Source organism: Neoarius graeffei, chromosome 1 (genome assembly GCF_027579695.1).
Source record: "Neoarius graeffei isolate fNeoGra1 chromosome 1, fNeoGra1.pri, whole genome shotgun sequence".
Classification (NCBI taxonomy): Eukaryota; Metazoa; Chordata; class Actinopteri; order Siluriformes; family Ariidae; genus Neoarius; species Neoarius graeffei.
The window spans coordinates 22,083,777-22,107,148 of NC_083569.1; the positions used below are offsets into that span (position 1 = coordinate 22,083,777).

General features: G+C 40.5%; 7 non-coding genes across 7 annotated transcripts; 2 read left to right on the forward strand and 5 right to left on the reverse strand.

Annotated features, from left to right (window-relative positions):
- Positions 1-12,263: 12,263 nt before the first annotated feature.
- On the reverse strand, positions 12,264-12,335 carry trnaw-cca (transfer RNA tryptophan (anticodon CCA)). The gene has a single exon. It is a non-coding gene; the product is annotated as a tRNA-Trp (tRNA).
- A 4,256-nt stretch (positions 12,336-16,591) lies between these two features.
- trnat-ugu (transfer RNA threonine (anticodon UGU)) lies at positions 16,592-16,664 on the reverse strand. Its single transcript has one exon. It is a non-coding gene; the product is annotated as a tRNA-Thr (tRNA).
- A 1,880-nt stretch (positions 16,665-18,544) lies between these two features.
- Positions 18,545-18,657, reverse strand: LOC132896127 (U5 spliceosomal RNA). The gene has a single exon (XR_009655941.1). It is a non-coding gene; the product is annotated as a U5 spliceosomal RNA (small nuclear RNA).
- Positions 18,658-20,147: 1,490 nt separating this feature from the next.
- LOC132897177 (U2 spliceosomal RNA) lies at positions 20,148-20,338 on the reverse strand. Its single transcript, XR_009656260.1, has one exon. It is a non-coding gene; the product is annotated as a U2 spliceosomal RNA (small nuclear RNA).
- Positions 20,339-20,540: 202 nt separating this feature from the next.
- On the reverse strand, positions 20,541-20,654 carry LOC132896404 (U5 spliceosomal RNA). The gene has a single exon (XR_009656036.1). It is a non-coding gene; the product is annotated as a U5 spliceosomal RNA (small nuclear RNA).
- Positions 20,655-22,157: 1,503 nt separating this feature from the next.
- trnap-ggg (transfer RNA proline (anticodon GGG)) lies at positions 22,158-22,229 on the forward strand. The gene has a single exon. It is a non-coding gene; the product is annotated as a tRNA-Pro (tRNA).
- Positions 22,230-23,255: 1,026 nt separating this feature from the next.
- On the forward strand, positions 23,256-23,327 carry trnap-agg (transfer RNA proline (anticodon AGG)). The gene has a single exon. It is a non-coding gene; the product is annotated as a tRNA-Pro (tRNA).
- Positions 23,328-23,372: the final 45 nt, after the last annotated feature.

The window sequence follows — 23,372 nt, forward strand, 5'->3', positions numbered from 1 at the left end:
CATAAAAGTGATGCAGCGGTATTTCACACTCTCCATTAAGAAAAGTAAAAGTAAAACATGATGAGCATGGACACACCATTTTAAACGAACATTTTTTAAGACTGTAGTTACATCTGAGTCAACTTCAAAGCACGATGCTAGCAACGCCTGCACTTGTTCAAGGCATACCAAATAGGCTCAAGTGAACACGACACAGTGGGCAAAATTAATAACCAAATGGGCTTACCTTAAAACACTGTCTTGATCATATGACTTCTTGCAATTATTCCACTTAAATCCACACGGTTTAACACACCCAACGCAGATACCAAGCTGGAAATGTGCTAACATTGTATTGCTAATTCCCATCAGAATCCGAACTGTGTGTAGGCTCTCAATGTTTTCTTCAGGAGATGCCACTTTAACATTACCTAAATCCAAAAATGTCAGATTGAAAAAAGGATGTAATTCTCTTCTGAGACATAGTAACTATTAAGTATCAACTAACTAACTAACTAACTAACTAACTAACTAACTAACTAACTAACTAACTCTTACTCTTCTCTACAGACGGTCGACTCGTATTCGCTTCCTGTTGTAATTTCGCGCGCTGAAAAGCTGAACGTCAACGTCACGACAAAAAAAATTCTGATGGTCCACTAGGCTACATATTAAGTTATAAGTTTTAATTAAATCCTTTTTTAAATAACTAAAATGTAGCCCTCATCATCCTACATCTAAAACATGACATATAAAATCAGCAGAGCCAAATGAAAACAAATAAATAAACAAATATATTTTCACGTAAGTTTTGTTTTATGTTCATGTCAGTTTTGAGGGTCCACCACCAGGGGGTGCTGCCACCCCCCCCCCCGCACCCCCGGTTCCCACGCCAGTGACTTCAGGAATAGAGCTCTTGTGTGATGTGTAATTCACCCTCTCATTTAAATATGGAGAAAATGTTTTGGCGCGCGCTTTGCGCATCACGGACCTCGGTGATTTTAAAATGCTGCTCCGGCCCTGATCATCTCTGTCCCTTTTTCCCTGAGCAGCAGGGTTTGAAACTCCAGCTATATGCCGCCACATAGTGCGCTTGTCAGTCGTCAGCAACTTTGTTGCTCCGTTCATTAACCGCAGGTTACCGCATCACTGATTTTACCTGAGACGTTAAAGTACGTTCTAAACAATTCTAACATGTTGTCAGAATGTTTACGCAGGTGCTCATGGGAGTTGTAGGCGCGTAATGTTACATTGCAATGCGTTTATTATATCAGATGCCTTCAGAGAAAACTACAAAAAATATATTGTCATACCACAGAATAAACCACCCGCCAAAGTGGCTAGTGAGACTAAAGTCATTACCCGCCAAAGCCCAATTTTACCCGCATTTGGCGGGTGCTAATGTAAAGCCCTGATTTTATATGTATTCTAAGAGAATTTAAAAAACTTCAAAAAATTAAGCTTTTTAGAGGCACATATTTTAACTTATCCATGTATGAAAGCAGTAACATCATACATAAATCACACATGGATCCTTGAGCAGGCTATAAACTGGTATTAAAAATGCAGAAATAGTGTCGGGAACAGCGTTCTCCTGTCTTTTGTATGGTTTGTACTGTCTTACCATCAGCTCGATGCAGAAAGTTGACGAAAGTGTAGCCGCGTGAGGAGAAGGTCTTCTTGTCCCTGCACATGTGGACAGAGTGAATGGGTCCTGCACGGCTCACCATCTCCACCAACATCATCTCGGTGACATCAGGGTGCAGATCACCCACATACAGTGAGGTCATTGTGGAGTTTGAGTTCATTTTACCTAGAGAGAGAGAAAAATCAGACTTTCAGTTTTGGAGAAAAGCAAGGAGACCAACTGAATGATGGACAGAACATTGTCAGCATCGACACGGTAACCTCCTGTTTTAAACAGACAAAGCTGAGGATAAGTACACTAAAATGCATTTCTCGATGGAGACTGGAGGAATCGTAAAACGTAAGGACCTAAAGGCTGAACGTCGGTTTCCCAAAAGCATCGCAGCAAAAAGATTATCGGTAAATGGTAGAGCAAGCAGCACAATGCACTCTCTCTCTCTCTCTCTCTCTCCTAGTTAAGAATGTCTTAGCATTAAGAGGCTTTTGGGAAACCCAGCCCTGATCAGTATGAAGGTAAAGAAGAAGGAATGAGAATACACAGTTATGAGATTAGTGTGTGTCGTGTTAGTAAACTATTAAAACTTTAAAAAAATACAAATCACTCAGTTAGTACAAGGTGACTTACTACAAAGGAGAAGATTAAATCGCTGGAAACTCGCTGTTACGGTTTGTGTCGCTCTGAAGCTCTGTGTGGATGTGTGGCTCTTATATAGCTGCAGATTTTGAAACATAACTAATTAAACTGTTTTCATTTAAACTAATTAAACTGTCTGAATCATGTGACCTGGGTTTTCCCCGGGGAGAACATGCAAACTCTGCACAGAAAGGCCCTCGCCGGCCCCGGGGCTCGAACCCAGGACCTTTTTGCTGTGAGGCGACAGCGCTAACCACTACACCACCGTGCCACCACAGTGAATTATGTGACAAATAAATACTGTTCAGACCTGACTGTAAGAGAAAGATAAACTGAAATAATTTCCGTAAAAATAATTATAGCAGTGGGAAAAAAGTCAGGAGAAACTTGTCTTGGGGCCAGTTTGATCGGATATGACAGTTTAACACACAAACCAAATCCACGCGATGTGAGGGGTAAGATGGCGGCCAGATGGCTTCACTCTGACGAGCCTATGAGCTCTCGGTCCGGGAGAGAAGATGTAAAGCCGCCCACACACAACACTGAATGGGCTACTGAGCAACACAGAGCGATCAGGATGCTCTCTCTCTCTCTCAGGGAGCTGATGTCACCTGGTCACGTGACCTGGGTTTTCCCCTAAAGTTTAGGGGAAAACCCAGGTCACATGATTCAGACAGTTTAATTAGTTTAATTAGTTTAAATGAAAACAGTTTAATTAGTTATGTTTCAAAATCTGCAGCTATATAAGAGCCACACATCCACACAGAGCTTCAGAGCGACACAAACCTTCACAGCGAGTAACAGCGAGTTTCCAGCGATTTAATCTTCTCCTTCGTAGTAAGTCACTTTGTACTAACTGAGTGATTTGTATTTTTTTAAAAGTTTTAATAGTTTACTAACACGACACACACTAATCTCATAACTGTGTATTCTCATTCCTTCTTTTTTACCTTCATACTGATCAGGGCTGGCCAATGCAAAGCATGTGTACACTTAAGATTATAACCCAGTACATGTTACATGCTCATATAAGAGTATTTTAAAGAACTTAACATTACATCTCACATGTAGTCAAAAAAACATAAAACAAACAAGACAAACACAAAACAAATAAAGAAAGAAAAAGAGAAAGAAAAGAACAAAGAAAGAAAAAAAAACACTGCCATCTACATAGCCAAGTCTCTTTGTACTAACACAACTACCACAGACAATAAAAATAGGACAGTAATTTCATTTCTACATGTACAAGGGCTGTTAGATAAAATTGCAGATAATATTTTTAAGGACAATTGCTTTCTTACTTGTCATTTTATTAAGTGAATTCCAGTATGTATTAAATTCTGTTTTAAATACTATAAAGTGAGGGAACGTTTTTAGATATCTGGTTTTATGAATAAAGAATTTACCTAAAATTATAACAACATTCACCATGTAATTCTCTTCTGAGTTTCCCCTTGTGGTGCCAAAAAGAATTTCTTCAGCTGTAAGTCTAGGTCCAGATATTGCCAACCAGTTCTTCACAGCAACCCAAAAACTTTGTGTTCCCAAACAATCACTGAAAATGTGTACAGTTGCATCTATTTCTTTCTTACAGAACACACATAGCTCTAAATCAATATTAAATCTGTGGTGTAGCAATTCTTTTGATGGATATATGTTATTAATGGTTTTAAAATGCACCTCTTTTGCTTTTGGTGGAATTGGGAACTTCAAATATTTAGTTCTGAGTGAGACTAACTGGCTTTCAGTAAAAGAAGTTGTATTTCTTATTGGTCTCACCGGGTGAAACTCTTCTCGTAAGCATTCTCTTATAAACTTGTTTGTACTTTTAATATCTAGTAGATGCACACCTTTCACAATTAAATCAGGCAACTTGAGTTGTAAACTGTCATATTTCAAATAGTTTTGGATAGTTTTAATCAAACCTTCAGGGATAGCTTTAATGACACTATGAAATTGTCGTTTCGGGGGGGTAAAACCATACTTAACACAAAATGTATTATAAGAAAAAATGTTCCCTTCATCATCCAAAATATCAAATATGGAACAAATATTCTTCTCTTTCCATTCTTTTATATACAAGGATTTATGACTCAATGTAACATATCTATTGTTCCAAATAGGGGAAGAATGGGGTGTGAAATTGTGCTTGTAGATAAGTTTCCAGTACATTAGAACTTGCTGGTGAAAGTCTGACAATTTGATTGGTAATTTTGAAATGGCAAAGTCACAAGACAGGAGATAAGGCAAGCCACCAACTCTACTAAAGATCAGTCTGGGTATAGAGATCTTGCAGTCACGTGACTGGAAAGTACACAACCGCCATCTTGTCGGTCAAAAACACCGCTGAATACTGCTGCACTCGTGTACAGAATGGATCAATTTCAACCGACGGACTACACGGCTCATTTTTCTAATAAACAGATAACTAGATATATGTCTAAAATAAACGATCTACAGATTTGTGACCCTTATGGCTTACCGGACGGAGTTTTCACGACCGGATTTTGAACTGCCAGCGGAATACCCAGACATGTATAATTACCTCATTAACTTTCCCTCGCTGTTCAGTGGTGAAGCACTGCGTGCCTATAAATCTCTGGACAGTTATCTTTTCAGAAATTCAGGATTTGTCAGCGACTCAGATGTGGCATCTTGTAAACAAGAATACTCATTGGATGGGTAAGTCACTTAAGTATTGAGTATAGCACTGACCAGCCGATTATAGAATAGAATAAGGTAATTCCAAATCGTCCGTCTTGTTTACCTGGTGTTGGAGAGGTAGAGGCTTGGCAGTGGAGATTTGAGTGGCTGTTTTCTGAGCTTAGTCAACAGGCCGGCTCTGCAGCCTCGCTTTTGCTTCGGCTCCTGGCACCGCCTCCTTTGCTTTGCTTCCGATAACAATTTCACGGAGACCCCGCTGGTCTCGCTATCTCGTCTGGAATGTTTTTTTTTTTTCTCGTCCGGAATGTTGTGCATGCGATGGAAATCGCTACAAACCGTCATTTTCTGCTGGAAACCAATGTCCAGTAAGGCCATACGGTTGTAGTGGATATTGAAGTCCGGTACAGACGAACAACACGCAAAAATACACACAAAAAACATAAAAAACGGGCACAGGTAGGGAGAGCTTGTAGCCGCAGCCGTTGTAGTAGAATTGTATATAGTAGGGTTTTCCAGAAGAAAAGGTAGAAGTAAAAGCAGAAGTAGGACCAGAAGTAGAAGTAGAAGGCGGAATATGGCGTTTGACCGACACGATGGCGTCTGTCACAATCTGGATCGGCTGTGACGTCACATGCAAGTGCTCCATACAGTACCAAAAGGCTTCACTCTTCTTCAAGTACTCCTTAATCCAATTAAGTTTAATCATGCCATTTAAACAGTTAAAGTCAATAACTTTTAACCCCCCCTTTAAAGTCCTTGACAATGTATGCTTTCTGTAAATAGTGAGTTTTATTCCTCCATATAAAGCTGAAATTAGCTTGATTAACAGCTTTAATTTCATCTTTTGGGATGGCTAAGGAGTGTGAAGGATAGATGCACCTAGATAAAAATTCCATTTTTGTTAGGTACACCCTGCCAAAAACAGACAAGTCTCTTTGCTGCCATATATCCAGCCTTGTTTTCCCTTTCTGAATGGTGTCTGTTATATTAAGCTTGATTCTTCTCTGTTTGTCAAGTATTTTATTTCCCTTTTAACTGGTGTACTATTAATGACCAACTCTTCACATTGTTTGATAGGCATGAGCTCACATTTGGTGATATTAAGGCATAAACCTGAGGCTTTGGAGAATTTCAATTTCAATTTCAATCCCTTTAATCGCCACTGGGATTTGATGTTTATCCTTCAGAAAAATTGTTGTCATCCGCTAATTGACTTATGACTATATCTGTGTCAAGCACACGGAGTGCTGTTAGTTCTGTGTAATTTTTAATATGAATAGCCAACATTTCTACTGCCAAGATAAATAGGTATGGGCTAATAGGACAGCCTTGTCTTACCCCTACTTGAATTGGAAAACGTGTGGTTGTTCTGCTGGGTAGAGCAACCACACTATTTATGTCCTTATAACATGTCTTGACAAAATTACAGAATCCATTCCCAAAACCAAAGTATTCAAGAGACTGAAAGAGGAAGTTATGTTCTAAAGTATCAAATGCTTTGAAAAAATCTAGAAACAGTATAAAACCTTCATTTTCTATCATATCACTGTAATCTATAATGTCCAGAATTAACCTGATGTTATTATGAATAGATCTATTCTTCATAAAGCCTGACTGAGACTCACTAACACATTGTTCAATACCTGTTTTAAGACGGTTTGCAAAAACACAAGTTAAAATCTTGTAGTCTGTTGTGAGAAGTGTAATAGGTCTTCTATTATCTAAAACCAGTGAATTTTTCCCTGGTTTGGGAATTAGTATTATAATACCTTGTTTCATGGATGGGGAAAGTGTGTGGCTGTTTAATATTTCAAGGAATGTATGGAAAAGAAAATGGTGCACGTCTGGCCAAAAATGTTTGTAGAAATTGGCAGTTAAGCCATCAACCCCCGGGGATTTGTTAATTTTAATTTTACTGATAACTGCATCCATTTCTTGAATCTGTAACTCTCCATCACAAGTGTCCCTGAATACTTCTGTAATTTGTGGAATGTGGTGTTTAATACCTTCAAAGAAAGTGAGTGTCTCGTTCTCTGAGAACTTGGAAGTATACAGTTGGCTATAGAAGGTTAGAATCTCTTTAGAAATAACCCTTTGACCTTGCATAGGTTATTATCAATAAGTAAAGATCGTATTTCATTCCTTTGCTGTCTGGTTTTTTCAAGGTGACAAAAATATGCTGAGTTTTTTTCCCCCTCTTCTATCTACCTAGCCCGAGATCTAACACAAGCACCCTTGGCTTTTCTTGCATACATATCATCCAACTTTGTCTGCAGAGTCAATAGAGTTTGTTTGTCATTATCTGTAAGTGTGGGCTTGTTGCATGTGGCATTCAGCTCCTTAATGAGCTGCAGTTCCTCTTGTCTTTGAGACTTTTTAAGATTTTTACTGTAAGCGATTGAATATTGTCTTATTTTATACTTACAGAATTCCCATTTCAGTATGTATGAGGAAAAATCCTCCATATCCATAACCTCTTTTATAAGTTGCTTGACATCCGTACAGTAACAATCATGTGAAAGTAACTCTGAGTTGAATTTCCAGTAACCCTTAGAATGAAATTGTGGTTCAGGGGGTTTTAGTACCAGAGAGATAACTGAATGATCTGTTAATGGAGCTGCTGACATTCTTACATCAGACACCAGTCCTAAAAGAGGGTCTGATAGCAACCAGCAATCCAACCTAGACAGATGACTCCCATTTGGTTGAAACCAAGAAAATTGTACTTTGTTACCATTGTAGTGCCTCCAGGCGTCTTGTAGCGCATTTGAATGGCAGAATTCTTGAAATGTCTTATTCGGTGAATAAGTATGGCCTCTTGGGGGAGACCTATCCAACCATTCATCATTTACCAAATTAAGATCCCCTCCTATTAATACATTTTCACATTGGTAAGATAGTTTGCATCTCTCTATTTCGTTTGTCATGTCTTTTAACAAGTCCAAATTCTTCTGTCTGTTGTTGTACCCATACACATTCAGCAAAATGAGCCTTGAGTCATTTAAGTGACTCAAAAATAGTTTTTACCAACTCAGAGTGATTTCCCGCCTCAAATCCTTCCTATCTCATAATGATCTTGAAATAGTCATCCATGCTTTTATCACATCACGACTGGATTACTGCAATTCCCTTTATCTTGGCCTCCCTCAAACCTCACTTAGACATTTACAGCTGGTCCAAAACGCAGCTGCACGTCTGTTAACTGGCACCAGGAGACGTGAGCACATCACTCCCATTCTGGCCTCCTTGCACTGGCTCCCAGTCTTTTTCAGAATACAATTTAAAGTCTTATTATTTGTTTTTAAAGCACTCAGTGGGCTGGCCCCAGCCTACATCAATGACCTTTAACAGCCCCACTCAGTCCAAAGGTCTCTAATGCCGCTTTTCCACTACAAACGCGGCTGAGCCGTGCCGTGCTGAGTCGAGCTGAGTCGGGCTGAGCGGGACTGTTGGAGTTGCATTTCGATTACAACCGCGCTGAACCGTGCTGGCTGGAAGTGGGTGGACACATTGGGTGGAGTTAGCGAAAGTGGGTGGACGTCACGTGATGTCGTTAAGCAGCGCAAACAGTGACATCAGTGACAGTGGCGGAACAAGTCAGAGCCGGGCCGGGGGCGGGGCAAATGACCGGGCCCTTTATTAAAGCTTATCATAACATCATTTTAGGCTACAAAATGTCCGCAACTGCGGTGTTTACCAATTTCAACACTACCAGGTGCAACTATGTTATTTAGTACATCAAGTCCTTCAAACGAACATGTAACTCAGAAACAAAAAACATTAGGATACTGTACATGGCTCATAATAAAACATCAATAGCCTATACTGCGCACATTATTTGAAGGGCATACGAATGAGCGCTCAGAGGTTGCAACGGTGACAGGAAGAGTCAGAAATAAAAGGAGGGCGGTGCAAACCTCACTGAATGCACTGTGTTTACCAATTTCAACACTACGGGGTGCAACTATGTTATTTTGTACATTAAGTCCTTCAAACGAACATGTAACTCAGAAACAAAAAAACATTAGGTGACATACTGTACATGGGTCATAATCAGTGATGGGAATAACGGCGTTAGAATAAACGGCGTTACTAACGGCGTTACTTTTTTTAGTAACGAGTAATCTAACTAATTACTTTTTACATCGTTATAACGCCGTTCCCGTTACTTACAATAAAATACTATGCGTTACTTTATTAAAGCTGTTCTCATCTGGCACGCTGCTCGTTCAGCCTTTCTTTACTCTGCTTTAGTGTGGGGCGGGGAGACACGAGACAACGGCACAGTAAGCCAATCAGAGTAGATTTAGACAACATATGTAGGTAGGCCACGCCTACTGCACTACTGCGCACGCTTTCAATCGGAAGAGCCAGCGATGGCGAGCGGTCAGCCCAGCACTGCGCTTTCACATTGGAAATACAGCCATTACTTTTCATTACTTGAAATAAAAGGCAAGAGTGTTTACGTGCAATGCACATTATGTCGAGGAACAAAGCGTTTGTCCTCGTCAGTGGCCAGTAATTAGTAACATAATTTTAATAACTGCAAAAATATATTACATTTGATAGATGTCTTATCTCGCATTGTCCCACAAAAATATTAATATAATGTAGATAATGTTACTAATTGGTTCTGTTAAGTGTCCATTTCAGTCATTAAACACATTTAACATTCACTTTTATTATGATTACACTAATTGAATTTGATTTTTTTTTTTTTGGGGGGGGGAACAAAATGTAACGGAATAATTACTTTCCCTGGTAATTAGTTACTTTTATGACAAAGTAACTCCGTTACTAACTCAGTTACTTTTTGGGAAAAGTAACTAGTAACTATAACTAATTACTTTTTGAAAGTAACGTGCCCAACACTGGTCATAATAAAACATCAATAGCCTACTGCGCGCATTATTTGAAGGGCATACGACGAGCCTTGCGCTCCGCGAACTCGTCCACGATGCTCTGTATGTCACTGATTCAGTGATCTTTTAAGCGGTAGTCTCACGACCCGAAGAGTAAACAATAAACATGGAGGACATGGAGTCGTTAGTGTTGCTGGTCTTGGTGCTGTGGCTTGTTGTCACCGACAACGCCAACAGATACTGACTGGCAAGAGCGTATAGATGAGGCGAGGCGCATAAGGCTTCAGAAATTCTCGTAATTCTTCTTCTTCCGGGTTTGCGGTGTTTACAGATCCCAGCGCGCTCGCGGGGCGTGTGTGGGCATGTGAGGACACTCCTCCTCACCAATCAGTGCACAGGGGAGTGTCTGCTCACGCCCCCAACCTCAGTCGGCACGGTTTGGCTCGCTTCAGCCCCACTCCAAAACGGTGCGGGTTTTAGGGGCTAAGCAGGGCTGAAACGAGCTGAGTCGTGCTGGTTTTTGGTAGTCGAAACGCGAGCCGTGTCGGGCTGAAGTGAGCTGAAGCGAGCTGAAGTGAGCTGAAAAAGGGTAGTGGAAAAGGGCCATAAGATCCTCTAACACAGGGCTTCTTCATGTACCTCGCTCGCAGCTGAAGCAGAGAAGTGACAGGGCTTTTTCTGTTGCTGCTCCACGTCTCTGGAATCAGCTCCCACCGGACATTAGATCTGCTCCCTCCATCTCTGCCTTTAAATCTAGGCTAAAAACCCATCTCTATTCCTTGGCCTTTCCCTAACCATCAGCTGATTGTTATTGTTGTTATCATTATAGTTTTATTTTATTTCTTTCTTTTTATTTTTCTTTTTGATCATTTGTCTTTTAATACTGACTCTGTACAGCACTTTGGTCAGTGCATGCTGTGTTTAAATGTGCTATACAAATTAAGCTTACTTACTTACTTACTTACTTACAAAGTCCATCACTGCAATCAACCAATGTCCATGTTCATCTGCCTTCACATACAAGTGTTTCCCAGAACAGTTATTTAGCAAAATTGCCACTCCTCCTGACCGTTCAGTGCCATGACTGAAAAAAATCTTTTCTCCCCATTGTTGTGTCCAAAACGTTTCATCCTCCCTCATAGAATGTGTCTCCTGCATAAACGTGAAAGTATTTTTCTGCCCTTTGCAAAACAAAAACAAAGCTTTCCTTTCCGTGTTGTCTTTAAGACCCCTTACATTTAGAGATGTAACTGAAACTTATGTGGTAAACAACGACATAAATAAAAGAACGATGGACAAAAAAATAAAATAAAAGAGCCAAACAGGCTACTCTAGTGGCTTTAAATCAAGCACCTGCCATCAAAAGTAACGGTAAGTTTTTAACTTCAGCAACGCCCCTAATAAACATTTTCCTCCCTTTACATTTTATTGTAGTCAGCTGGTATACCTGATCACCTTTCCTATTCCTGAATGCATTGTCCGTTGATGAATCCGAAGGGTCCTCTGAAGAATGCCTTCATTCCCTGCTGTCTCGCTCTTTCAATCTTTGGCCAGAGCGCGTTGCGAGCATCTCGTTCCGCTGTGGTGAGGTCCTCTTTGAAGCGTACCTTCCTCTCGGCACACACCCTGTCGTCCTTCGCTTGTTTCCAAAGTGCTTCGCGGTGGGTTCTTGAGGTGAATTGTAAGATGATCTGACGAGTCTTTCCTGTTTTCGGTTTCCCCAGTCTGTGAACAGTGTCCAGAATTATGTCCATTTTGTGTGACCATTCTGGTATCATCCTTGTTATTAGCTCTGCTACCTCCTGTCGGGTATTCTCGCCCTCAGTTTCGGGGAGCCCATTTAGACGGAGGTTCCATCTTCTTTGATATCGCTCCAATTCCTCAGTTTTTTCTTTCAGCTCCAAATTCTCCTTCTGAAGCTCCCGCACCACATTTTCAAGCATTTTAGTCTTTTCTTGTCCCTCTTTGATGTTCGCAGCATTAAACTCCGCTGCCTTTGCGACGTTAGCTATCATGATGTTGTTCTGTTTTAGCTGTGCACTGAAGTCCTCTACTAATGCCGTTAAGTTCTGGATAGCAGCTAGGACGTCCACATTAGACACGAATTCCGGCTGTAGTTTCAGCATTCCCTTCTGTTTCTTAGCAGAGACAGTGACATTGGATGGAGGGCTGTGTTGTCTTCTTCTTACCACAGAGCAAGTTGCCTCCATATCCTCTGTTTCTTCTTGGCGAACGTTAACGTTAGCTTCGTTAGCCGATGCTAGGCTCAGCTCGGCCCCTATTTCCAGCGTCGACTTTATTTCACTTCCCGAGGCTTTAACTTCCTCGAACATCATTTTTCTGGCTTCGGCTGACTAAAAACAAGGTAAACGTTGGGAGTATATTTTAATTTCGTTGCAATTTGGGACTAGGCTTGCAGAGCATACCAAAGGCTCAACTACTCAGCGCACCATCTTGCCAGAAGGTCCGAATAAGCTTGACCTCGACGTGATTTGAACACGCAGCCTTCTGATCTGGAGTCAGACGCGCTACCATTGCGCCACGAGGTCCCTGAGTACATGGAGAAGTAGAACATGCTTTTAGGCTTTTGGGTGATCACGTTGGGGATAATTAAGCTATTTTGTAGAACCATATTGAGTCCTCCTCAATCTCCTGTGAGTGGCTAACTTTTTGTTTTTGAAGTAGGGTACACCATTTTAATGATGCATGTCTATATCAACAACCTCCAAAACCTTGATTGATTATATGAACCTACATTGATTATATTACTGCTCTTGATTATGTCATCCAAAAATGTTAAGTTCCATTACATTATACTTAGTAGCAGCAGACACTTTTATCCAAAGCAACTTGGATAAGTTTGCTTGACATGTGCACTTAAATGCCTGTATAATATTAAAAAGTGAGTAATAATAATGAAAACATTCTGTTTTAGCTGTGCACCGAAGTCCTCTACTAATGCCGTTAAGTTCTGGATAGCAGCTAGGACGTCCACATTAGACACGAATTCCGGCTGTAGTTTCGGCATTCCCTTCTGTTTCTTAGCAGAGACAGTGACATTGGATGGAGGGCTGTGTAAAAAAAAAATATAATGAAAAAAATTTAATTTAAAATTCAATTTTATTTAAATTAAAATTTAAAATAAAAAAATTAATTTAATTAAAAAAACATAATGAAAAAAATTGCATGTTAAGCACGCAGCGTGTTGAATTGATTTATTTTGTTCTATGTTCTCTCAATTGTTTAATAGATAGGCTGTGCATGCTTCTCTTTATTCCTTCTGACATATTTAATTCTCCTTATCATACATCTTGATCTCATCAAGATTTCAGTGGATTTAGTAGTGTTATGAGCTAGCATTCCTTTGTCTTAGCTTAGCCACACGAGGTTAATCTAAGCCCACACACACGGTCACAGGCCCCACCAGGCCTAATAAACCACACTTTAGCTAGCCACCAGAGCTAAATCCTTTGTTCTCAAACCCCACATGGTGACACACCCTCCTTAGCTAGCCACACGGATAATTCTTTTGCCTACTTAGCAACACAAAGCTAATCTAGGCCTCACCATGTGCTCAAACACACCTCAGTTAGCATCCCACGCTAGCTTCTTCCTTTTGCTAGGCCATAGGTCTAAACACGTGGTCAACTCCCCCACGTGGCCACCACTCACAAACACACCTTAGCTAGCAACAGAGCTAATCCTTTGTTCTACTTAGATAACATTCCTTTATTTTAGCTAGCAACCAAGCTAGGCCTCCACCATGTACACACACACCCACACAAACACACACACACCATATCATATTTGTATATAATGATTCCATCTGCTATTATCCATTTTTATCTTTGTTATAATAAATTCCATTTATTATTGAAACTGTGTGTTTTATTTGTGTTCCAATATCTTTGAAGTCCCCAATCTCCCAAAGAATTCAAAAAGGTGCATATAAGTTATGTAATACGGTAAGTGATCATAATAATTTGGAATATACCATAATTTAGCTGTTTGGTAATTTATTATTAAGCACCAAAATTAATGGTATGATTCACTTTAAATGATTCACTTTGAATGATTCAATTTAAACGATTCAAATGAGACTGATTCAATTTAATTATTAACCTTCAAATTTAATGAGACTGATTTAATGAGATTGATCACTTAATAATTACCAAATGTACCTACAAATTGTATGAGCCAACATACAGAGAGAAGGTGAAGTGGGTCAGAGGACTACAGTAGAAGCAACAATCCATGGAGGAAAACAAAAGAGATGATTTTTGACCCCAGTAGGACTCACAGTCCCACACTGATCAATCTGTGCTCTTCTGCTAGTGTGATCATGGAGACAGTCTTGGGGTGCACATGACAGAGGATCTTATCTGTGCCAGAAAATCCCAACATTGTCTCACTTTTCTGCAGAGACAGGAGAGCAAACCTCACCCCTCCGAGCTTCAATACATTTAGGGGAACCATAGACAGCATCCTGTGCAGCTCTGTGAGTATCTTCTCTGAAAACTGCATTCTGTGTCAAAGCACAAGCCGCTAGAACACATAATGGAAACCACTGGAACCATCATCAGAGTTTCTCTTACCTCAGTTGAGGATCTTTAGCAGAAAATATGAATTTTAAAAAACTACCCACTTTAAGCATGTTCCCTCCCATCCTGCTAACAGAATATTTAATAATCTGCTCATCTACATGAGCTAGAAAGCTTTCCAGAAAGGTCCACAAAAAAGACTTCTTATTCCCAGCATCCATTTTTATCTGTGCAAAATGTGGCAAAGTGGTAGGGATGAGTGAAAGAAAATAGATAGATAGATAGATAGATAGATAACCTTGGTGTGTTAAAATCTTTCTCCTTTCTACACAAGATGGCATAGTCAATTATCTTACTGTGGGCCAAGTACTAGGATCCTGCACACACACCCCAGAGATATAGACTTCTGTCATTATATAAATAACACTTTACACAATTATATAGGCTCGATCTGCTCTTCAGTCATACATACATAGTACATTTATATTCACCGATCAGCCATAACATTAACACCACTGGCAGGTGAAGTGAATTACATTGATTATCTTGTTACAATGGCGCCTGTCAAGAAGTGGGAAATATTAGGCAACAAGTGAACAGTCAGTTCTCGAAGCATTATTGCCAACTTAGTGACTTTTTTAAATAAAAAAATAAGTAACGAGCAACAAATCTTGTGAGTTTTTGGACAAATCTTAGCTACTTTCGATAGACGATATCTTTGTCTCCAGAGGATTAAAAGGTTTATTCGCTACAGGGCAGATGAGGCCGAATCATCCCTGACTGAAAGCGAAACATCCTTCTTGTGGTTGGTTTCCCAGGCAGACAGAGGCTGTGCACTGTGGGAGAGAAAAAATAAGGAAAACACCTTGTCTCTTCAAACTTTCTCTCTGAGTAATCATTTTATATATAAATATAGTACCTATCACTGCACAGTTGTTTTCTTTAAAATTATGTGCATGGTGATTTTGTCAGATGACACTGAGGTTATAAAATAGGAATTTTCTCAGTGCAGAGCAGCAGCGTGAAAATGGCTTGGGTGTGACTGCTGGTGAACATGTTGTTTTAATGGGCCACGTTTTAGTCACTGTTTCATACTCATTCCATTGCCTGATAACAGAAACAGAAAAACAATGTAAATGAGCACAGCTTTATTGGGAATTAGGCTGTATTAAAATTATGTCCGTCACCAGCTATGCGGTCACTGAGGTTTGGACCTCAGTATTTTTTTTTTTTCAGAACTAAAGAAAAAAGGCAACTGATTAAAAAGAGTGAACTTCCCTGATAAGATGACTGTATGCTGTCCAAACACATCTTCTCGCCAGCCATCATCACATGGTCCATTGTTGGTGTTATCAACTGTGCACTGATGGAGACTTGAGTGCAAAGTGTTCTGCAGAAATTGCACACCAAAGACACATTCAAGCCCTCAGTCTCATCCACAGTAATCACACTGATCTTTAAACTGTCCATATGGAGACATTCTCACCAGCAGAAAATGGTCTTCAGGTGATGTGAAATCATGAGCAGCACTTGCCCACCTTCTCAATATCCCCTCTTTTGTCTGGATCAACTTTTTACATTCAAAGCGTCCCTTACAGGCCCCAGCAAGGATCGAACTCACAATCTCTAGTTTATGAGACCAGTGCTCTTACTACTGAGCCTTGACTCTTTCACAGCAGCTGAAGATTGGGGCCACAGCAGAACCTTGAAGCTCCTGTGCCAATCCTCAATAGAGCCCACAGAAACTGCTATAACATCACTCACAACTTTAGTTCCTAACTGCAGTTAGCTTCTGTTTACTATTTGCCTCACAAAAAAGTGGACACACATTTTAAATAATGTGGTGTGTCAATCATAGAGTGGGCTGTGGGCTGTACATTCTGGCTAAACACACTGAGCAGCAGCCAGTGGTTTTCAGGTGATGAGAACTACAACCAAAAAAATCTAACCAGTGTTTTTGGTTCTTTTTTTTTTTTAATGCAATTGTCTCAACCTCGTGCTTTTTCCATGCATATCTCATAGACTTCTTGTCCCAAGTTCCCAAGCGCTATATAGTCCAAAATTGTAATTGTGTAACCAGGAACTTACAAATATGTGCAGCATGATAAGAATCCTTTAGAGTTTTAGCTGCAGTCTTTTTGTTGATATCAACTCACTCACTGATAGAGAACTGAGTAGAAGAAACAGTGAGAGCTCTCAAACAACAAATGATAAGGCACCACTTTTTCTCAGTCACAATTCTCTACCTTCAGAAGGTAGGTCAAAGGCCCCAGTGAGAATTGAACTCACCACCCCTGGTTTACAAGGCTAGTGCTCTAACCACTGAGCTATGGAGCCTTAAACAAGTACCTATCTATTGATCCATGCAAAATTACTCAAAATGATTGGCGCGATGACAATGGTGTAGTGGTTAGCGCTGTTGCCTCACAGCAAGAAGGTCCGGGTTCGAGCCCCGTGGCCGGTGAGGGCCTTTCTGTGCGGAGTTTGCATGTTCTCCCCGTGTCTGTGTGGGTTTCCTCTGGGTGCTCCGGATTCCCCCACAGTCCAAAGACATGCAGGTTAGGTTAACTGGTGACTCTAAATTGACCGTAGGTGTGAATGTGAGTGTGAATGGTTGTCTGTATCTATGTGTCAGCCCTGTGATGACCTGGCGACTTGTCCAGGGAGTACTCCACCTTTTGCCTGTAGTCAGCTGGGATAGGCTCCAGCTTGCCTGTGATCCTGTAGAACAGGATAAAGCGGCTAGAGATAATGAGATGAGAATAAAAATAATAAAAAAAAACATTGTTTACTGAATGAGAAGGGCAGGGAAGATTGAGAATCCAGCAGCTATGGTTTGTTTACACCCAATATTAAAACTTGAAGCATCTTAGCAATCACCACAAAGATGCCTACAAAAAGCAAGAATCGGAGACAGTTTCACTAACTCTTTACATGCCAGCAGTCAAATCAGTTTCTCTGACCACCACTTCACTGGAATTAAACTCGCAAGCAAAAGTCACGTGACTGAATACAACCTTTGTTCTATTCCAGGTTAAGCACTTGCAAAGAACAATTGAAAAACTTCTCTGTGGATTGTCGGTGAATAAAATGGCAAGCTCATGGTCGCAAACTGTGACTGTATGGCAGGCTTTAGAGACTTTTGTGAGGTGCCCATTTACCAAAATTCTGTTGCAAATATCTTGATACAGCAGACCCACCCACTCTTTAAACCTCCCTGGAAAACCCGCCTTTTCCAGTACCTGAAAAAGATACTGGTGTGAGACCCGATCAAAGGCTTTCTCAAAGTCTAAATTTATAACTAATAGCCAAAAGTTTCTGTCCCTCACAAAACAGATGGCGTCTCGAACAAGCACTCGGCTATCCGTGATCTTCCTCAGGAGGATGGCACAGGCTTGATCCGGGTGGATCATGTCTTGTAAAACTGCTGACATACATTGTTATAGTTTGCTAAAAAGCTTACAATCAAAATTTAAAAGGATGATTGGTCTCCAGTTCCTCAAGTCTGTCTTGTCACCTTTTTTGCGCAGTAAAGCAACTATCCTTATCCTGAAACTGTCTGGAAGTCGAGCCAATCTTTCAAATTCTTTAAAATCAGTCAAAATGTCATTTGCTAAAACATCCCAAATGGTTTGATAAAATTCCAGAGGGAGTCCAACCGCTCCTGGAGACTTTCCTTGTTTAAAACCTTGAAGACAGTTTTGCAATTCTAAAATAGTAAAATCCTTGACTAATACACCATGACTGTGTATTTTTTTTTGTCTAAAAAATTTAAAACTTCCTGCACTGTTTCAGATTGCACAACTTTACTTCTGTAGATGTTTTCATGTTAATTTAAAAAAACAAACAAAACAAAACAAAAAAACCTCTAACATGCTTAAATGAGATACGCAGAACCTTTATTTTTAAATACATTTCTGAGTGGATAATATCTCTGTCCTTGACTCTTGTTTGCTGCATAAATGGGAATAAAAATATATATTTTTTGAGAGTTAAAATTGACCACAAAGTTGGCATTTGAGCTGCCCTGCTGAGCCAGCCAGCCCTGAGTGTGTGACGTCACAGTGGTAACCAGTTTTAAGGCCGAGGCCTTTGACAGCTATAGATCAAAGTCATATAAAAAAAAAATGTATGGTGAAAGGGGCTTTTTGTGTGTGTGTGTGGTGGGGGGATCCATGCAAAAAGCTTGATATTTCTAACATTTGACCACCAAAAATTTCTCTACCAGAGCAAAGCCTGCAAAAATAAGTTGATCTCAATAACATTCCTCTCCACAGAAATCTTTAGTAAAAGGCGAAAGATTTATGCATCAATGAAGAAAACCTGAGCTACACTTAACACTGGATCAGGCTAGTGGCACTGTATAGAGTTTTCACGTGATGTCATCAAACTGGAAGTCGGCCATATTGGAGGCATTGGACACATCAACAGCAAAGCAATCTTTGTGAATGTTTCGATAAACAAACCAAATAATGGTGAATTACTGCACAGTTCTGGGTTGCCACAATCGCTCAGATCTTGAGAAACATCTGCACTTCCATGGATTACCTAAAATAATCGAAAATCAGGGGGAGGAAAACAGAAAATTGTCAGAGGAGCGTCATCGTCTCTGGCTTGCCAAACTAAACCAGGATCTGACCGACAAAAATCCGCACAACATAAGAGTGTGTTCAGTTCACTTTGTATCAGGTATGAGGTTTTTTTTTTTTAAGTTTTGATCTATGTCTTAAAATTAAACATAACACCATATTTCTCCTGTCTAGCCGTGATGGTGCTTCTGTGTGTTCTCTTGAGAGGAAGCTAAAGTTAAAAATCACAATCAGCCATCTGCTGTCAGCTGAGGTCGGCCCACAGGGGATGTGCACTCATGATCTACAGTATATCACTGTACATGTGATGCACACAGTACACACCTTTGCTTTCACCAGACATTTGTCACAAAATTTCCGTGCTTTTCATTCCCTGACCCAGTCACAGCACATCTGGTTCTAGGCTTCTAGTCCCTTGAAACACTTCAGATCCTCAGCAGTGTATGGACTTGGCAAAAAAAAAAAGAAATAAGTAGTTGATGATGTCTGGGTATATTACAGCCGGCAGTAACACGTTGTTTTCACTCAGTTTCTCTCCCATTTCATATGGTTCCAGGCTGTTGATTAACTGCAGTTTCCCCAGATAGTAGGCTCTTACACCAGGCTCTAGGCTTTCTACATGCTTTCTAGCAGTTTCTGTCTTCTTATTGCAAGTTTCTTTAACCAATACCATTACAAAAAATGTGATTTTTTTTTTCTTGAGTGAAATAGAAACACTGCTTACAGAAATCAAAACCTCTAATATGGTACACATCTAGAACTTTCATGCTTTGGTGATGTTGGTGAAAACACTACTGGAAGTCCAGAAAGCTGGTCCAGGGTAAGGTGGCCTGGGCCAATCTCTTGCATCTTTACAGCTTTCTTAGCCATTGCAAACAGGCAGAGAAATAAATAAGCCAGTAAGTAAATAAAAAGAAAGAAAGCAGAAGGTAGATGTTATGTGATCTGTCTCATCAAAAAGTATTACTGCAGACTAACAGTCCAGTTGCTTGTTAAACATGGAGAAAACCAGAAAACAGGAGACCAGACAAAAAAAAGAATTTTTTTTTACTTTTTGAACAAAATAACTCTTTCTAGGACTACTATAATATCACGCAGATACATGGAATAGAAAAAGCAAGCCCCAGTTCTACAGTAGCTCTTTACTATCATCTACTTTTACAAAGAAAACACAAACATTAAACTAACCTATTTAAGAAAAAAAAGTTTAACTTTTTTTTTTTAGTTTTTAAACAAGGGTACTATTCCTGGAAATACTGCAATACCACGTTGATGCATGGAGTAGAAAGAGCAAGCCCTTATTCCAGCTCCCCGTTTTAAAAAACTGCTTAATATATCATACTCATTTAAAGAACATATCAGATATTAAACTGATAAGAACAGATACTACACTTGATCTTAGCCAAAAGGCCGAGAAGCGATAAAATTTTGTAGTGAACAGCTTTAAATAAACCACTTCCAAATATTAAACTCCAGAAAGGTAAACACAGCTAGACTCCGCCCCCAACAGCTGGATCCTTTTGAAGAGAGACATCGGCTTGGTGTGTGTGTGTGTGTGTGTGTGTTGGGGGGGTTTCCATGCAAAAGGTTCGATATTTCTAACATTTGACCATGAAACATGTCCAGCTCTACCAGAGCAAAGCCTGCAAAAATAATCTGAGCTCATTAACATCCCTCTCCCCGGAAATGTTTAGTAAAAGGTGAAAGATTTGCGGTCAGTGCAGAGAAACCTGAGCTGCACTGAACACTGGATCAGGTTAGTGACACTGGATTGGAGGCTGGGAGACTCTCAGCGCTGCCGCTGTGATGCTTGGAGTTGTGGCTGAGGAGCTCATTACGGAAACACCTGGGATCTCCTTTAAAAGGAGGAGCCTTTGGGAAATGGCGGGGGCTTGGAGCTCATCACCTGCTGGCTTGGGTTTGATTATTTGTAATGGCTTTGTTTTGTATTTGGTTTTTCTTTCATGCTCTTCACTCCACTATCATCACATGCTTGCACTGTCTAATACTACTGATTAATTGCCTTACTCACACCATACATTCATTTAGTAAATATTTCTATTTTCTTTAAGTAAATGAATTAAGCTCTCCAGTCTCTGTCCTTGTCCTCCTTCCTTTGTTGTGATTTGTGAATCAGTCGGAACACTAAGTAATATCAAAAGGCGCGGTCACGTGACTGCAGCTGTGTGAGCTTTGAACCCTGACATTACAAAAGTATAAGTTTAGAAACACAAGCCAAATGTGACCAACATACAAATAAACAAATCAAAGCGCATTTCAATGAAGTATTAAACTTGGATGAGCCAGCAGCAATATTTCTTTAAAAATATTCTGATCACTGGACTGAAAACCGAAATAATTATTGACAACTTTTTCTTGGGGCTCGAGGCAAAAATATTCGCTTGTGCTACATCCTAAGGCAAAGTTTAATTTTATAAAATTGAGAGCATCATTATTAGATCATAGATGCCTCTAAACTTTAAGCTAACACTATTTGTTTTCTCTAGAAATGTAATTTCATTGGTGAACGGCTGCTTATATTGTTTCTATGGTAGACTGGGTCTGTATGTGATTATATATGACACAGCCGGGGCTGCATTACAGCTGTGAATTTTGCACATTGGGAAAGAAGCGGACGGTGGTGGTTTCCCCCCCCTCCCTTTTCTTGAGCTGTAGGTTGGCTTGTTGGTCTAGGGGTATGATTCTCGCTTTGGGTGTGAGAGGTCCTGGGTTCAACTCCCGGACCAGCCCAAGTTTTACCTTAAATCCTTAAATGGTCGATCTGGACCGGGGTATCAGGGATTTCACTTGGCTGAATTGCTCTTCAAGTGCTCATCTCATGAAAGTTACATCAGAAGGTGTGACGTGCTCAAATACGCTGTAAAGTTGCCGGATAAATCAACAAATGATTTGGAAAACTGCTTTTTTGCATCTCAATTCTGTTCCAAAAATCACTCAAAGCTCGGCCGCCATTATTAGTTCGCAGCGATTTACAGGTCGGCGGCGCTGCACGCGTGACATCGTTTGCGCCAGTCCGTTCTTTTGTTTCCACACGGACTGTATCCTATTCTCTGCAGTGGCGTGCGTTCTTGATACCGAGTCTTTTGAAAAAGACACGAAAGCTCTTCAAACTCGTCCTCAATCGTTGGCTCTTTGGATAAGGATGACATCGAACCTTTTGCCGCGGAGAAAGAAGCGGACGGATTTTTTTTCCTAATTTATCCTTTGTTTCAGACGGTTTGGCTCGTTGGTCTAGGGGTATGATTCTCGCTTGGGGTGCGAGAGGTCCCGGGTTCAACTCCCGGACGAGCCCAGGCTTTACCTTAAATGGTCGATCTGGACTGGGGTATCAGGGATGTCGCTGGAGTGCGTCTTTCTTAAAGTGCGAGTCTAATGAAAGTGACATCAGAAAATCCCTTCCTCGTCGTGTGTGATGTGCTCGAATACACTGTAAAGTTGGCAAATAAATGAAAAATTGGTTTGGGTTCCTTTTTCTGCACCTGAATTGAGGAATGTGTAAAGGACATTAGGCACTGGATGCTTATTCATTTGCTTCTGCTTAACTCTGACAAAACGGAAGTACTTGTCCTGGGACCACATGCGGCTCGAATTAAGTTTTCTGATTCCACAGTAACTCTGGATGGCCTTTCTGTTTCTTCACGTGTAGCAGTAAAAGACCTCGGAGTGATTATTCACCCCAGTCTTTCATTCGAAACTCACATTGGGAAGGAAGCGGATTTTTTTTTTTTTTTTTTTTTTTTTTGAGAGCTGTAGGTTGGCTTGTTGGTCTAGGGGTATGATTCTTGCTTTGGGTGTGAGAGATCCTGGGTTTAACTCCCGGACCAGCCCAAGTTTTACCTTAAATCCTTAAATGGTCGATCTGGACCGGGGTATCAGGGATTTCACTTGGCTGAATTGCGCTTCAAGTGCTCATCTCATGAAAGTTACATCAGAAGGTGTGACGTGCTCAAATACGCTGTAAAGTTGCCGGATAAATCAACAAATGATTTGGAAAACTGCTTTTTTGCATCTCAATTCTGTTCCAAAAATCACTCAAAGCTCGGCCGCCATTATTAGTTCGCAGCGATTTACAGGTCGGCGGCGCTGCACGCGTGACATCGTTTGCGCCAGTCCGTTCTTTTGTTTCCACACGGACTGTATCCTATTCTCTGCAGTGGCGTGCGTTCTTGATACCGAGTCTTTTGAAAAAGACACGAAAGCTCTTCAAACTCGTCCTCAATCGTTGGCTCTTTGGATTAGGATGACATCGAACCTTTTGCCGCGGAGAAAGAAGCGGACGGATTTTTTTTCCTAATTTATCCTTTGCTTCAGACGGTTTGGCTCGTTGGTCTAGGGGTATGATTCTCGCTTAGGGTGCGAGAGGTCCCGGGTTCAACTCCCGGACGAGCCCAGGCTTTACCTTAAATGGTCGATCTGGACTGGGGTATCAGGGCTG